Source organism: Chenopodium quinoa, unplaced genomic scaffold (genome assembly GCF_001683475.1).
Source record: "Chenopodium quinoa cultivar QQ74 unplaced genomic scaffold, ASM168347v1, whole genome shotgun sequence".
Classification (NCBI taxonomy): domain Eukaryota; kingdom Viridiplantae; phylum Streptophyta; class Magnoliopsida; order Caryophyllales; family Amaranthaceae; genus Chenopodium; species Chenopodium quinoa.
In genome coordinates, this window is record NW_018744693.1 from 586,132 (window position 1) to 597,559 (window position 11,428).

Below are 11,428 nucleotides of genomic sequence, written 5' to 3' on the forward strand. Positions count from 1 at the left end.
TAAAAAGTTGATAATATAATACTTTATCCTTACAAAGATATTTCATGTAAGACAATTAAAAACGATTAAAATTAGTTTTTAAAGTTCTCCATGAATATATAAGTACTTGTCCTGTTATTGCTTTATTGGTTCTCCAAGGGAACTGAATACTAAAATTGCATAGGAAATGGATTTACCTAACTAATAAAACTGCATTCTCTTTGAATCAAAGACTAATTATCCTTGAATTTCATAAAATCAAGACTTATCATATAATTTAGGAGACGAGAAGGGAAAGTGAAATTCATAGACCTTTAACAGCAGTAGATTAAAAGGAGAATAAAAACATTACTACGGTTTACATAATCAAATTATGGAACCTTGACAAAGAGTACGTTGCCAAAATACAGCCTTTATGATAACGAAAAACATAATACAGGTAATAGGCTGATATCTTAAACAAACGAAACACGAAGATGCCTCCTTTTAAGCCTACCCTTTTTATGCGATGCCCAGCAGTTTCTTCACATCCTTCTGCAAAAAGAAAGAGAGTAAACAGTTATGACTAGCACTCTAATACTCCACCCATTGTTTTCTTGGTAAGTTTTATTGAGTCAGGCTTAGATTTTTACCTCGATGCTCTTTGGGGAAGTAGTTGGTGCATAACGGTCGACAACGTTACCATCTTTATCAACAAGAAACTTGGAGAAATTCCACTTAATGTCACTTCCCAAAAACCCACCTTTGCTTGATTTCAAGAACTTGTAGATTGGGGCAGTGTTACTACCATTCACTTCAACCTGTGAAAATTGTGTAAGATAAGTCATAAAAGCTACGAAAGCCAATTCAATTGATGATCGATACTCTCGAACCTTTAGAAGGTTTTACATTCTATCCAGACTTCACAACTTAAAATGATGATATTGCTAAACACAGCTTATCTAACATACGAATAGATGGAGTATTATGGTTTTTATAAATGATTAAACAAAATACCTTGTCAAAAATGGGGTATTCAGCTTTGAAACGAGTGCAGGCAAACTGCACGATCTCCTCATTACTTCCCGGCTCTTGGTTACCAAACTGGTTACACGGAAATGCCAAGATCTCGAAACCTGCAGCAATTTAGCACACATATAAGTTCAACCTTCTATACAACAATGCCAACAAAAAGGAATGGAAGAGTGATAAGCTACCTTGGTCCTTGTACTTCTCATACAATTCAGTCAACTCTGCATAGTTTGAATTGGTAAGACCACTGCACCCAATAGAAAAAACAGTAAAGTGAGTTGAGCACAACTGATATGGCAATATCCATTGATTAATAGTTACGAGTACAAGAAAGAAGGCAAACAGAGCAACAGGAGTCCTATAACATACGGTTCCAACTAAGTTAATGAAATACTTCCACACTTTAAAAAAAAAAAAACAATGGGTTTCACTAATCCCAATCCTTATAATTTATCAACTCCATACATATAGTAGTACCACAATCCCACATACGCAATATTGGTATGTCCAAAAAAATATTGTCACACTAACAAAAAATTTACAAACAAAACATCCTAAAATGAATACAAGCCATATCATACCATTGTGATGCAACGTTGACAATCAACAGCACCTTCCCTTTGTAAACGCTAAGATCAACATCGTTTCCACGAGCATCCTGCATATCAACAGTTTATATGTCAAACTAGGAAGCCAAAAACTTCATAGGAACTATTGCAAACTACCTTCATTTCCCTTTGAACAAAAGACAGGAAAGCAATGACACAAATTAGAGGAGCAAATCAAATAGAAAAAGAAACCACACTCTGCATTTCTTAATCCACAATGTCATTCTGCACTCTTCACTAAGTAACAGGACAGGGATGAAACTTCAGCAAACAAAGACATTAAATTTCCCTCACAGCCCAAAGGATGCAAACTCGCCATGACATTAGCTAATCATAATCAAAGCAACTAAAAATCTGTCACTCGAATTCTTCATTTCAAACAAAATTACTGTAATAAGATCATGATTCATGAACCGATAGAAGTCCTTCTATGTTACTCAAATTCCTCATTTCCTACTAAATTGCTGTAATAAGACCATGAACCGATTAAGTCCTTGTATGTTACGTGAATTCTTTATGTCCAAATAAATTACTGTAATAACTCGAATTCTTCATTTTTGACTAAATTACTCTAATAACACCATGAACCGATTAAAATACTTGTATGTCACTCGAATTCTTCATTTCCGACTAAATTACTACGAAGTATAATAACTCAAATTCATCATTTCCGACTAAATCACTGTAATAACTTGAAATTTTCATTTCTAACTAAATTACTGTAAAAACACCAAGAACCGATTAATATCGTTGTATGTTACTCGAATTCTTCATTTCCGACTAAATTACTGTAATAACACCAAGAACTGATTGAAGTCCTTCAGAAAAGCCATAGAATGAGTGATTGCTCAATTTTCAATTCCTCAACAAGACACAAACACAAACACCCACACCGTGACACCGCCCACCGAAAGAAAGAAAAAACCAGAAACGGTCATATCTCCTACACACCGCCAACTGAATGAAAAAACCGGAAACAGCCATAACTCCTATCAGGCAACCAGACTAGTACAACTCAATGGAAATGTAATTACCAGATTCATTCTTGAACAATAGTTATATTGAGTACAAAATGTAGCTTATTAATCTAACAACAAACCCTTCATCTCAAATAAACACTAAAACCATCAAAATTCAACCTTGTAATATTGATCGGCCCAGAAATGATAATTAATGATTGAAATTAAATTCTACAAAAAGATACACCAACACCAAAGCCCCAATTTCAATCTTACATTACCCTTTTCCCAATTTTGCCTCGGAATTCTCAAAATTTTCACCATAATTAATCCAATTTTCCTTCCATCAAACAAGATAATCAAAATCCAAAACATATGAAATAGTACCAAAATCATTCCAATAAACACGAAATTAAAACCAGAACACCAAACAGAGTATTAATAAAATTAATTACAGCAAAATTGAGAATTTTGAGAATCTAACAAACAAAATTACAATCAAAAGAGATTAATTCTAACCTTGACAACAAAGTCGTGGACTGATTTGGGTTGAACAGAAGAGTCACTTGCCATTGACTTTTGCGAACTAAAACTTTGAGAAAAGGGAGAATGATTAAGATACCCAGAAGACAAATGATCCAAATTAATGGAAGATCTGAAATGGGTTGGTTTTGAAATAGAAGATGATTGATTATATGAAACAACTGAAACCAGAGAAATTGGTATTGATCTGTGTCTGAAGAGAGAGAAAATAGAAGAACGAAGCATCGAAATATATAGAATGAGTATGGATGATATTTATAGTGTGAACAGTAATAAATTGGAAGATATCATACAAGTATAAAGTATGGAAACAAATCAATCACTCTTAATTCTTAAATATAACAATTTGACAGCATTGATTTTTAAGAGATTGTGTTAAAGTTGTTAAACTAATATGTAACATTGTATCATGTAGAGCCGAATTAAACTGAACTGATTGAAGCTGAACTGAACTGAGTTGAAATAGATATTTTTTTAGAGAAGTAAATTAGGATAAGAAGTAAAATGAACTGAATTACACTACTCTCCTAGCACCATCCTAGGCTACATCATCTCGCTTAGGTACTCCAATTAAATACTCTCTCGTCCCATAATATACTCCTTCCGTTTATAAATACATGTTTAATTTCTCCATGTGCGGAGTTTTAGTAAAAATTGGATTAAGTAATAAAAAAATGTAGGTAGTGGGGTATGTGGAAAAATAAAAAGTTGTAAAAAAAAACAAAAATAGTGGAAAGAATTGAAGGATAAAGAACATGAATTTTTTTTTTTTTGACACCCGGGAAAAAACTTTTATTAAATCATATCGATATCAACCAAAACTTGAAAACTTTGGGGAACTCATTAGTACAAATACGTTCCGAGTCAACCTCAACATCCCACCTAGCAATTAAATGGGCTAAAGTATTTCCCGCTCTCCTAATGTGATTACAATGAAAAGAAGTAAATTGAGAACTCAGCTTGTATATGTCTTCTAGCATACGAAACATTGGACTCGCACTAATCTGCTTACACTGGACAGCACGAATAACATTCACAACATCCCCTTCAAGCACCACCTGAGTGTATCCTAATCTGTGAGCAATCTGTAATCCATACCTCGCAGCCCCCACTTCCGCAAGTTCAGCAGACCAACAGGTCTTCAAATGCTTCACTGCAGCAAGCAAGAGTTTTCCCCATTCATCCCTTATAGCCACACCAAAACAGATCCCACCCCCATTCTTCACACGAGCATCGACATTAATTTTAACACACAAATTGGGGGGCGGTCTCCATCTAGATGCTGAGGTAACCAGATGTAGTCCACGACTAGCGCTCACTTTCTGATTATATGTCCTGTAATCCTCATTGAGCCTAACAAAACCTGCAGTCACTCGCACCCCATCTAGATCCTGCTCACCATAAAAAAATAGCTGTGTTCCTACAGTGCCACGCTGCCCAACAAAGAGAAGCAAAAACTCGGAGTTGCATATTATGTTTAATCATGGGCTCACTAGGTGAGAGAAATTATTTAAATATTGTAAAAGTTTTCCAAATAAGGAAATGGAGCAAGTATTTTAAAATGGCCGAAAAAGAAAAGTGGAACAAGTATTTAAAAATGGTCCAAATAAGGAAAATGGAGCAAGTATTCAAAATGTTGTTCGTGTTTCTATTTTTGGATAGTATGTAAAAACCGTTATACCCTCACTTTTTTAACTTGAATTATTGTACTTCTTAAATTACCCTTGAAATTTGCATATGTTTTGCACTTTTTCCACTTTCTTTCTCTAACTTTTGTCTATAAATGTATTGTTCTTAAGTTACCCTTGAAATTTGCACATGTTTTGCACTTTTTTCACTTTCTCTCTCTAACTTTTGTTCTTGAAATTATTGTACTTTTTTAACCTTTTAAAGTGTCCACTTTAATTAAAAGAACCTTTTAAATTTTTTTTTTTTGCAATTTCAGACCACATTATAAATTTTTTTTATCAAAGATAACCAAATGTTACTTTCCGGCGTTGACTCTATTTTTCCCGATGTTGACCACGAGTGCGAGTCACGTGACCTCCTATATTGCTTAATACACTCCTTTTTCCTCCAATTAACTCCTATTAAAACTCCTGCTTCTCTTTCATCCCTCTTTTAGTACAAGTGAATTGGATGGAAAATTGGTGTATTAAGTAATATATGAGTTCATGTGCGTTGCACACTAGTGGTCAACATCGGGAAAAATAGAGTCAACGCCGGAAAGTAGCATTTGATTGTTTTCGATAAAAAAATTTATAATGTAATCTGAAATTGCAAACAAAAAAAAAATTAAAAGGTTGTTTTAAATAAAATGGACATTTTAAAAGGTTATTTTGACCAAATTTTATTTAAATTAATTGAAAATAAGAGTATAAAAGTCAATTACGTAGTATGAATTTGAATGTAAAATGTGGCAGATATGGAAGGAGTATACGTGGGGAAATTCTATCCTTCATTGCTTCTGTTAGTTCTTTGACTTCTCTTATTCTGAATTCTTCCCGTTTAATATTAACAACACACAATTGTTACCGAGTACACAATTGGAAAGTTTGCGAATATTCATACTCACGTGGCTTAAACACATGGAGTAAAAAAGTAAAAGGAAAAATTGCTCGGAATAATTCCACCTTTTCCTCATCCGCCCAAAATAATCCCACCTATCGATTATTTTTTAATAACCCGACCTTTATACCTCTCCCGCTCCCAATGGTCCCAAGTGACTTGAAACCGGCTAAACAAGTTACCATTTATAATTTGGAATTGTTTGGACATGTGTCACCACATAGTTGGTTAAAAAATTAATAAAAAAATTATTGAAAAAAAAAAATAAATAAAAAAAAAAAAAAACCCCACAACCACCGTCTCCAGCAGTCCCACCACCGAAACCACCTCGCCTAACCTAGCTCACCCACCAAAACCAGCTCCTCTACCCACTTTTAGCCCACCGAAACCACTTGTTTAGCCGGAATTGGGTAGGTTGTTGTGGGTTTGTGCGTGGTGGGTTTGTGCGTGGTGGATTTGCAACGGTGTGAGGGAGAGGGATGGGGTGGTCGGAATCGGGGAGGGAGAGGGAGGGGGTGGTCGGAATCGGGGAGGGAGTGGGGAGGGCTGGTCGGAAACGGAATCGGGGAGGGAGACGGAATCGGGGAGGGAGAGGGGAGGGCTGGTCGGAAACGGGGAGGGAGAGGGAGGGGGTGGTCGGAATCGGGGAGGGAGAGGGGAGGGGTGGTCGGAATCGGGGAGGGAAAGGGAGGGGGTGGACGGAATCGGGGAGGGAGAGGGGAGGGCTGGTCGGAAACGGGGAGGGAGAGGGAGGGGGTGGACGGAATCGGGGAGGGGAAGGGAGATGGTGGCCGGAATTGGGTAGGGGAGGTGGGGCTACCGGAATCTGGTTTCAGTTTTTTTTTTTTTTTTTTTTTTTTTTTAACAAAAATTCTGTTTTTTTTTTAATTTTATTTTTTGACCAATCATAGACTGACACGTGTCTAGTAACTTGTAATAACAAGTTATGTGACCGGTTAGGACCATTTAAAGCGGAAGAGGTATAAAGGTGGGATTATTTAAAAATAATCCAAAGGTCGGATTATTATTAGCGGACGGCCCAAAGGTGGGATTATTACGGGCAATTTTTCCAAAGTAAAAAACTCTTAAACGAGGAAATTGTCATGTAACACACAAACTTGTTTAGGAACTTGAATTGGATTGACGAGACTCGGAAGCATTTACACCCGTTACACACCACATACTTTTGTATTCAATGCCATAATGTTGAGTAGTTACTTATACATAGTAATATTTGTTGATTTGTTATACTTTCTAAGTTCTATTAATATTGCAAGAAGGAGGAAATTACGCATTCCAAAGCACATTTTATATATATGCTAAATATCTATAATTGTGTAAGAGTAAAAATTATAAAAAGTTGATATTGTGAAAGTATTTTATGAGACGAATCCAATAAGATCTCACATGACTATATTTTACTTAACGTATAAATCTATATTATAATGTCAAACAAGAGTGATGAAACAATATGTGGTTCCTACAGGCGTGGGTACCTTGCAGCGCACCACCGTTTCGCGAAAAGAACATATTATACAAATGTAAAGAACATAAAACTGTAGGGAAAAGAACATACTATTATAATATAAAGAACATATATCTAAAGTAAAAGGAACATATTTGCACCAAAAAAGAGTGAAAAGAACATATGTCAGTGTAATAAACTTTTATTTGTAATATAATGTTCATTGCTTATTGTGAGGTTCATTAAATTTTGTCATAAAATTATGGTAGATATATATATAAATAATGTTTATTACATAATATCTTCATGTTCTTTATTAATATTACAGATGTTCTTTACGTATATAAAAAAACATAAAATTGGATGTTCTTTACAAAAGTGCTATATGTTCTTTAAAAAGCAGCAGTATGTTCTTCATAAAACAGCTTTTTGTTCTTTCTGCGCTTTTTGTCTGTAGCAAGCAAGGTACAGGGCTAATGTACCTTAAAATTTTCAGTGATGAAAAGTGCAAAAAGTCCATTGTTACAATATTAATAGAACGGAGGAAGTATATATCATCGGAATGTACGTCAAAATCAAGGGATGCCATTAACTTATCAACCATTATATATTGATTTCAACAAAAATAAACTTTAAGCAATACCAAATAAAAACAACCAAAAAAAAAATTGATAAAAATAATTTCAACTTTCGCCAGTTCGTTCAAAATAATCCCAATTTTGGATTATTTTTAAATAATCCGAACTTTGGGGGTTATTTGCTCAAAATAGACCCAATCGGGTATTGGCTAATTAATGCAATGTTGAGATACTAAGGGGAATGAAGTTTCCAGAAAAGCTAAGGGTTCGTTTGGCATTACTTTGGTTTTCTGTTTTTTGGTTTTTTGATTTTTACAAGTATATGATATACGCCCCATAATGAATCAAAAATTATTTAAACTTATTAAAATCATGATAATTTTGAAAACTGACAACAGAAAAGTGGAAACACCTTTTTCTTGTTTCCTATTTTTGGTTTTTGGTTTTCAAAAAAACAGGAATCTAAAAACCAAAACTGATGCCAAACAAGCCCTAAGTTTTTCGTTGCGAGAAAGTGATGCTGTTGTTGCGAGGGCTTGCAGGGAGATGGAAGGAGGTTATTGTGATTTTGTTAAGGAAGTTATTGGTAAGCCCGTTCTTCTAGCAGGTCCGGTTTTGCCGAGAATTCGAGACTAGATGATCAAATCGATTGTTGTTTAAGTGGTTTTAGTCATGGTAGTGTGGTGTATTGTGCACTTGGTAGTGAATGTATTCTGATTGAAGAACAGTTTCATGATCTTGTTCTCGGACTTGAGCTCTCAGGTATGTGAAAATTATTTGCAATTTTATTTCAATGCATACATGTTAAAAAATAATCTGCACATGTATGAAAATTTTATTTGGTCGTTTGAAATATGATTATCATATTGGGATTATTGTTCGGCCAGGTAGTAACAACATTGTATAATTAGAAGAAAATATGTGAATAATTGACTAAGTTCATGTTCTATTTATTCAGTTCAACTCCAATCAGTTTCAGTTCAGTTCCTAATTTCCTTATCTCGTAAACAATTTGTTTCAGCTCTACTCAATTCATTTCAATTCAATTCTGTTCAGCTCCAATCATTTTAGCCCCAATCAGTTCAGTTCAATTTAGTTGTTTTCAGTAAATTGAAACATGTCCTATATAATGTATTGTTGGAATAATCCCCTTAAATCACAATTAGCTAAGGAGTACTCCATATTATCATTGTTATTGGTGATTATAAAATTTGTAGGGAAAAAAAAATTAAAAAAGAGAGAATTAGAGTAAATGAGTTAAAAGTTGATGGTTGGGAGAATGGGAGATGGACTTGAAAACCACAATTAGCCAAGTGTTCATGATTTTCTCCCTGTGTTTGGACTAGCTATATAATTAAAGTTGCATGTTTTTTTTTTTAACACATTGTACTTAAAAAATATTACTTGTATATTAAAAGAGTAGCAAAGGTATCTCAATGTGTTAGAGAGTTGGCACGAGAGGAAGCATGCAAGTAATTAAAAGAGTAGCAAAAATATCTCACAAGTGTTGAAAAGCTAAAGATGTAGTAACGAGGGAGGACTAATGAGAGACAAGTGTGATATTAATGTGAGGGGTATTTTTAGAATTAGAATAATTTCATATATAGTCGAGGAATAAATTGTATCTGAAATTGTAATAAATTGTGGTCTTGGTCATTATACTATTGCTAGTGAATTTATTTTCTAACTTGAAATCATGGCTTATTCTTTTTAATTTTTTTATTGTTAAGGAGGGATTTTCCATGTAAAATCTCGTGTGTACATTTTGTATTATACTTTATTATTCTTCAAACCTGATATATTGTGTTTATATCTGTTACTCTGTCGTGTAATTTAGTTATATTCTTGCAGGTAGGCCATTTTGGCAGCTCTAAAGCCTCCTGAAGGTTTCCTAACCATAGAGTCGGCCTTGCCAGAAGGGTTTATAGAGCGAACAAAGGGAAGGGGAATCGTGCACGGGGGTTGGGTGCAGCAACAACTCATCCTGCAGCATCCTTCGGTAGGATGTTTCGTGACTCATTGTGGTGTAGAGTCTCTATCCGAAGCTATGGTAAGTGAATGTCAAATAGTGTTGATGCCTCAAGCAGTGGATCAATTCCTCAATGCAAAATTTATGAGCTTAGAGTTGAAGGTCGGGGTGGAAGTTGAGAAGCGAGACAATGATGGCTACTTCACTAAGGAGGCCATCGAAAAGGCGGTCTCATTAGTGATGGAACCAGGAAGTGAAGTTGGGAGAGTAGTAAGGGCCAATCATGCTAAATGGAGAGAGTTTCTTTTGAAGAAAGGTCTTGAGGACTCTTACATGAGTAGCCTCATTCAGAGTCTTCAACAGCTGCTTAGATGAAGGTTGTTTCAACTCTATATTTATTTATTTTAGTTCTTCATGGCAATGTTGTTATGCTAATAAGCATTCAATTGTTGTCAGTTACTCAGTTTTAGGTTTGTGGTAAGAAACCAAATTTAGAACTAGTCAAACATTATTACAGTATGTAGCATATATGCTACTTAATTCTCTCTGTTTCAAGGAATAATTGTTCAAATATTCATGAGATCATGTCACAAGAATATTTTAAGGACATGGACCACACAATATACTCGCATCAAAAGTAAGAAATGAAATAAAGATTGAAGGGTAAATTACATTATTATGTTGTACGTAGTATTATGGTGCTAGCTAGCTCCCTTCTAAATTATTTTTCTTACACAAACCTAAACATTAATTATCAAGCAAGTATACATGAAAATCTATCTTAATAGCCATGACTAGAGTTGTGAAAAATTGACCCGACCCAAAATACCGACTCAAACCGAATTATTAACCAACCCATCTGAACCCGAAAAAATGGTGATCTAAACCCGACCTGAAACCAACCCTAGACCCGAGTTGACCCGAGTAAGTGAGACCCAAACCAGAACATGAACTGAACTGGAGATGACCCGACCCGAATGTAACCCGTAAATTATTGACCTGAACTGAACCCGACTTGAACCGAAATTGACCAAAACCCGTTTTAACCCGTCAAAACACGAATTTAACCCGACTTGTTACTAACCTAACCTGAATTCAACCCGACCTGTTCCTAATTAACCCGACCCGAATTTAACCCAACCTGTTACAAACCCGACCCGAAATCAACCCGACTTGTTATTGACCTGACCCAAATTCAACTCGACTTGTTATTGACCCGACCCAAATTTACCAGACTTATTACTAACCCGACCTAAAAATTCAACCCGATTTGTTACTAACCCGACTCGAAATTAACACGACTTGTTATTGACCCAACCTAAATTCAACCCAAATTGTTCCTGAACCGATTTCAAATCACCTTAAATGCAATTTAGACCACCTTATTATAGTTGATCAAAGCATTTTGTCTAGGGAGACCAAGTCGGTCCGGGCCAGCAAAAGAAAGGAGCATCATCCTCAAATTTAAGAGTTAAATATAGTATATATTTGATGTATGGTCAAAGGAGATAATTATCTTCCTAAATTATAAACTATAGTTCCCTATTATATTGCCATATACTTCCTCCGTTTTCTTTTAGATGCAACACACCCTTTAGCGCGGTAATTAAGAAATGTGGGGTTTACATGATATAATAAACTTTAAAATAGGATGAGTGGTTGTTAGGAGTGTAATTTAGTGGGCCATGTGCTTTAAATAAGGGAAATAGTATAGTTTTTCCCTAAAGTAACTTTCCTTTTATAGTGTG

At 35.0% G+C, this 11,428-nt stretch overlaps 2 pseudogenes; one reads left to right on the top strand and one right to left on the bottom strand.

Annotated features, from left to right (window-relative positions):
- Positions 1-227: 227 nt before the first annotated feature.
- Positions 228-3,383, bottom strand: LOC110702444 (annotated as a pseudogene).
- A 3,966-nt stretch (positions 3,384-7,349) lies between these two features.
- On the top strand, positions 7,350-10,100 carry LOC110702275 (annotated as a pseudogene).
- The last annotated feature ends 1,328 nt before the right edge of the window (positions 10,101-11,428 follow it).